This window comes from Penaeus monodon, chromosome 6 (genome assembly GCF_015228065.2).
Source record: "Penaeus monodon isolate SGIC_2016 chromosome 6, NSTDA_Pmon_1, whole genome shotgun sequence".
Lineage (NCBI taxonomy): Eukaryota > Metazoa > Arthropoda > Malacostraca > Decapoda > Penaeidae > Penaeus > Penaeus monodon.
The window spans coordinates 2363487-2370301 of NC_051391.1; positions in this window are offsets into that span (position 1 = coordinate 2363487).

Genomic DNA, 6815 nt, shown 5'->3' on the forward strand with positions numbered 1-6815 from the left:
AGTCGTATTTAAGTGATGACATTGCAGGGATGACAAGACAATAAAAAAAGATAATGATAATAATAAAAAAAAAAAAAGTGATAAAACAGGAAAATAATGATAGTGAAAATGATAATGATAATAGTTAATAATAAAAAAAATGAATGTGAAAAGAATATGAAAAATAATAATAGCAGTGATAAAAACAACAATAACCCATGCCAAAATTTCTGCAAACACTAATTTATAGCAAAAAACAATAAAAAAAAAAAAAACCCTTTTGAAATTGAAACACTTCTCAAATTTATAAGAACCCCCCTGTAAAAAAAATTCAAATCTTTTCAGAAGGGGTGTCGTTCCTGATCGGAAATCGAGGTTAAATAGCAGTCAGTTAAACTCACCCGAAGGGAATTTTTAGAAGCAGGCTTTCTTGATTAGAACTAAAGGGCTCAAAGGCCCATGGAAGAAGGAAAATGTATGAGAGGAGGGGGGGAGGGAAAAAGAATAAAGATGTGGTGGAATAAGGAGGAGGAGAAGGGGAAAGAATACGTGGGGAAAACTTTTGAATGAAAGGAGATTGTCTGATTTCTTTTCAATGGATTGTCAGAATATGTTTATTTTCAAAACAATGACGTTCTTTTTTTGTTAAATATAATTTTTAAATAGAATGACTGTTTTTTTTAATATAATGTTTAGTAATAATGTTTTTTGCCTTTTTTTTTAATGAAATTTTAAAGAATTATGTAAAGGAAAGTGTTAGATGATTAAAAATGATATGACATGGAAAAAATTTTTTTTTCCTTTTTTAGAAAAAAACATTTTGTAAAAAATTTTTAAGCATAGAGACTGTAATTATTATTAATTTAAAATTTAATTTGGTTATTTTAAAAGAAAGTACTTTGGTCACACCCCGTTGGGATACTTTTACCCGATATCATTTAACTTTGTTCTTTTCGAGAATGTTTAAATCGTTTTTGGGTAAAACACGAGGAATGATAACGAAAACAGTGTATTCCCAAAACTTTTAAAAATGCTAATGCTATAGTTTTTTTATTTCATGACCCCGATCCATCAGGCTATTACTAAATAGTGAGAGGACCATCTCCCTTTTTGCTTTATATTTGTTTTTTTTTTGGTGAAAAAGGGTTTTTTTTACTAGCCTCTCGGTGTCTTACTTTTCACACTTTGTAAGCCCTATTATATAGATGACATATATATTAATAACAATATACATTAGTATCAGTAATAACGAAATTTGTATCATGTAACTAACTTTACTTAATTTATCTCTTATTATAGATTGATGAATATTTAGTTATTTATAAGGGCATCTACTTTGATCACTTGAATGAATTATTTTTATAATTATTATTACTATTTTCTTACCATTATCATAGTAATTAATGTTATCATAACAATATTGACATAGATATAAAGAAATTAGGAGAGTAATATAGAGAAATAGATAAATGTAGATTTATATAGATATAAATTGATAGATATAGAGAGACTTGTATAAATAGAGAGATAGATAGATATATACATAGATAAGTAACTAAAAGGAAAGAGAGGGTTTAGTTTGACCCAAGGAGTGTCTGCAAAACAAGAGAGAAAAGTGATTTGATAATGTGTGACTATTGTTGAGGCATAAAAAAGTACAGGAAATATGGGTTTTTTCTGGAGTGATACCCTTACAGTATATGGTGGAATGGTATACTCTACATGACCAGTGAGGGACAATGGTAAAGGAAAGTTAAAAGCAGGTTTTAAATGAGAATGTTGAGAGAGAGAGAGAGAGAGAGAGAGGGGGAGAGAAGAGAGAAGAGAGAGAGAGAGAGGAGGGGGGAGAGAGAGAGAAAGAGGAGAGAGAGAGAGAGAGAAGGAGAGGAGAGAGAGAGAAGGGGGGGGGAGAGGAGAAGGGGAAAAGAGAGAGAGAGAGAGAGGAGGGTGGGGGTAGGGGAGAGAGAGAGAGAGAGAAGAGTGAGGAGAGAGGAAGAAAGAAGAGAGAGTAGGGAGAGGAGAGAGAGAGGAGGAGAGAGAGAGAGAGAAGAAGGGGAGAGAAGAGAGAGAGAGAAAGAGAGAGGAGGGGGAGGAAGAGAGAAGAAGGAAGGGAGGAGAGAGATAAGGAGAGAGAAGGGGGAGGAGGGGGGGGGGGAGGAAAAGGGGGAAAAAAAAAGAGGGGAGAGAGAGGGAGGAGAGAGAGAGAGAGAGAAAAGAGAGAGAGAGGAGAGAGAGAGAGAGGGAAAGGGGGGGAGAAGAGGGAGAGAGGAGGGGGGAGGGGGAGGGGAGCGGGGGAGGAGGAAGGAAAGGGGAGAGAGAGAAAGAGAGAGAGGGGGGGGGGGGGAGAGGAAAAGAAAAAAAAAAGGGGGGGAAAAAAGAAAAGAAAGAAAAACAAAAAAAAGAAGGAAAAAAAAGGGGGAAAAAGAGAGAGAGAGAGAAAAAGGAGGAGAGAGAGAGAGAGAGAGAGAGAGAGAGGACATAGGGAGAGACAGAGACAGAGAGGGAAAAACCAAACAAAGTCAAAGTCAAAAATTTTCCCAAAAATTTACAAGTTTATTTTTAAAAAAATACATTTTTATTTAACTGAGTTTTTAAGGGGGCCCCTTTTTTTTCTTTTTAAAATTACGAAGCGTTAATGTTTTTAATTACTGGTAGCATGTTCCATAAAGGAATTTACTTGGCGGGTCGGGAACCTGATGTGTTCCCACAGCTTGAAGGGCTTTAACCCATTCGGAAAATTTCCCCATGGGGGAGTTTGTAAATAAATAAAGTTCATGGCTGCTTTAAAAAAGGGACTTTTAACTTTTGATGTGTGGGAGGATGGATAAAGTTTACTGTTTTACCTAGAGCAGGTTTTGATTTTTTCATTTTTGCATTGGGTTTTTTACCCGAATCCCAAAATGTTTAAACAAAGTTAATTTGCTTGAGCTAGAGTTTACAACCCCAGATTCAGTTCAGTAGTTTTTGTTTCTTAGGATAAGAAAACCGGGTACCATACCTTCCTGTGTTTTTTTTTAAAAAGGTGGTTAAAAAATGTCTGAATCTAAGTGTACCCCTAGTTATTCAGAAGTGCCGGTTTGGAGAGAAGCCTTAAATTTCTATGGTTTTGTCTTTGGGAATTCTAGCAATGTTTGCCGAACCTATGAATATACATTTAGTTTCATGTGGGGTTTTGTTTTAAGGCCCTTTTTGTCAAAAAATAATTTGCTTTGAAGAGTATGTTGGGGTTTATTAAGTATTTTTGTTTGCTGAGTATATGAAGAAACGAATCATCGGGTACTGCACAAGAAAGGCAATTATGGGCTATTGTTGATAAATCAATCAATTTTTATTTTTACCCATTTGGGGCATGTATCTAAAAACTTTAAAAAAAAAAAAGGTATCAGTTTTGATTTATAATTTTTTTAAAAGGGAATTTTTATGGTTGAACTATCAAAAGCCTAAAAGGGCGCAAATGTGGGGAAATTAACGATTTTTTTCTATGTTTTAATAAATTCATCGTAATTTTTTAGTAAAGCTTTTCAGTAGAAACCGTTCGAAAACCCTGTGTTTTTGATAAAAGTTATTGGCCCCAGGAAATTTTCAGTTGTTTGCTACAATTTTTCAAGATTTTTTGGGGATTTTTAGGGAGATAGTAATAGGGCGATATTATTGACATCGTCTATATCCCCCCATTTGAAAATTTGGTTTTTATATACCATGTTTCCAAAGCGATGGAAAGACCCCAAGACCGTCATATAAGTACAGTTGCGTTTGGGACTATCTCTGAAAAAAGGGGCAAAGCAAAAAACCGTCCTGTCATAAATTTTTTCGCAAAAGGGTTTTTTTACAAAGTTTGATTTTTTAGGGCCCACTGTTTGTGGTCTGAAAAAAAATTATCGTAAGCTTTGCCCGATCTGTGTTTTTTGTAATGTAGAAGCATTTTTTGGGTTTCAAAAAGCTAGTTTCCAATTTTTGAGAAAAAAAAAAAAAAAGAAAAGGCTTTTCTTTGTATGGCCCTTGTGCAATAAATTATTTGGGGTGTTTGTTGTGGGGCCCAATAGTGTTTTAAAAATTTTTCCATTTTTTTATTGGGAGTTGCCTTAAATTTTCTGTGAATTTATTTCTGAAATAATTTCTTTTCGCAGTTTAATTGCAATTTTTACATTTTTTTTTGACTTTTTAATCTACCTGAAGGGCGGCCTTTTATTTCTGTTTTTAAGGGCTTGGGCATTTTTTTCTATCCGGCCCAATGGCTCTCTTGTGTTGTCATTTAAACCCTGGTGCCCGGGGGTGTCTTACGGTTCGTGTAATGGTTAGTAGGGCGCCTGGTTCCCTCAATTAAATTCCCGGGGGATAGGGTTTCTTTGGTCGTTTACAAATTTTTGTCTGAATGTTTGCTAGAGTCATTTCTTTAGACAAGGTCGCAGTAAGATTGAGGGTCATAGTGTTTGAAATCGCAATTTTTTTTTTTCTTTTGTTACTTTCATCGTGATAAGTTCATGGTCAGCAACAGGAAGGGGGAGACATCGAAGTGGAGAATGGATTTTTGGGATCGGGTTAGTAAATTTTTAAAAATCCAATAGAAAAGGGGTTGTTTCTGCAATTTTGTAGGTTTTCATTTTTTGTTCAAATTTTATTTTTTTTAAATAAACTTCCCAAAACTTAGCATAGATTTTAAAAAACCCATTAGGGGAAAACCTAAGTTTGAAAACGGTTTCTTTTTTAAAAGAAAATTTCTCAAAAAAAAAAATTTTTCAATGTATCAAAAGTTTCCGAGGTGGCAGGGGGGTGCCTGTGGGACAGCGCCAATGATAAAGGAAAAAAAAAGCATTTTGCTTTGTTGCGGAAACTCAGAAAATTAGGGCCCCATTAGGGTTAAACCCTTGCTGTGGAGATTTCCTTTTTTAACTTCAAGAAACCCCCGTACATATATATACCCCTCCCCTGGGCCCTGCACCCACATCTGTAACTTTAAAATTTGGAAAAATTTTTAAAAATTACTGTCCTTTTCCTGGTGGACCCAGTTTCATTTATGCAAAAAAATGTCAGGGTTCTCCCCTTAAACAAAGTTTTTAATTCCTAAAATGTCCGAGGAGAGTTTGGAGCTTTTTATATGCTCTATAATAATTTTTATGCGATCTGGTTCTATAACGTGATCGCGTTTGAATTGTTTTTGTTGAAAAAAACACTTTAACATTTGGGGAAAAGGGATCGTCATAAATATTTGGGGGTTTTATGCCCCTTTCCCCCTTTACAGAAAACTTTGAAGGGGGCGAGTAGTCATGGGGTCATCACTGTTTATGGGTTTTTGCATTTGTATGTTTTGAAAATTTTTTCAAATAAGTGTTGTCTGTCTTTCTTTTTGCTTTGGGGTGAAACGGGTTGATGTAGAGGCAGACTGTTTTTGGGGACGATTTTGCCCCCCCTTAAATGGTTTTGGTTTTGGTTTTCTCTGTCTTTTTTTCTCTCTTTTCTCTCTCTCTCTCTCTCTCTCTCTTTTCTCTCCTTTTCCCCTCTCTCTCGGGTTTTTTTGGTATGACTTTTGGGTTTGTTAACCGTCTAATCAACATCTTGTGTAGATTTTGTTTTCTGTATAGCTTTTAAATGATGACTGGTGGCATGCTAGGGGAGGGGGGGGGGCTTGTAGGTAGGGCGGTAGCCCCTTGCACCTGTGCTGAGCTGTTTCCCCCCAAATGCGGTTTGGGGGCGAGTTTTTCAGTTTTTTTTTTTTCTTCCTGTTGTTCTTTTTCTTTTCTTCTAAAGCTCAGTTTAGGTTTTACTTGTGTAGAAAATTTTAAACCCCCATCTTTTTTAGCGTGTTGGTTTTTGGGGCTCACGGGGGAGGGGGCTTAGTTGACTTGGGGGAGGCGGGGGAGTCTGTATGGGCCCGGGGTTTTTTGGCTAGGAAACGCCGGGGAGGGGCACGTGCAGGTCAGCAGAGTTGAAGTGGCGAGCAGCAAGGGCGCGGGGGGGAGCGGCTGGCAGGGGCAAGGAGAGAGGGGGGGGGGTTTTGGGGGGGAAAATTTTTTCCGGGCGGGAGGGGGGGTTTGGGGGAGGGGGTTTGGGGGGGAGGTAAAGGGGGGGTTTGACGAGGGAGGAGGGGAAAGGGAAGGTTTGTAGGTGGGTCTGTACGGGTGGGGTATGGGGGGGTAGGGGGGGGGGGTGTTGGGTGACCGATAGTCCTTTGCTTGTTTTGGGTCTATAACTTGTTAGTGGACGATTTGTTCGGAGAAAAATTCCCATCAGCAGGTCAATTTTTTTCTCGAAAAAACAGATTTTGATCAGTGAAGGAGGGCCCCAAAATTTGGCCCGGTGTTTTTGGTCTGACTTTTTGGGAAAATTTTTAACAATAGGAGAAGAAATCCCTGTTTCTTAGGTGGTGAAAAAATCTGTTGGGGGGAGTTTTCCGTTGTAGTTTTTGCGAACTTATTTTTTGATTATTGATACCCCCGATCTGTTTATAGTTCACGAAAACCCTTCGTCACCCGTTTGATGCCCCTTTGTCGTTTTCCCTGGGTTTTCTAGGGTCGGATAAACTGATAACAATGTTATGGGCTGTTCGACTTCCGCCGGCCTGTTTTTTTTTTTTTTTTTTTTTTTCACAGAGGGAACCGCCCTTTCCCCAAAGATTTTTTGTCCCCCCCCCCAAAACACAGAATTGTGTTCAGCACTATTTTTTACACTCCCGGATTTTTTAGATTGCTTTTTCAAACCGATTTACACTGCACTGGCATAAATGCTTTACTGCCAAGGGGCCCTCACCCGGGGGCCGGGGGGCAGCCTTGACCGGCTCCCCATGGGGGGGCCCACCCTAACGGGCGGGGAGAAAGCTCGACCCACGTTCCCGGGGGGGG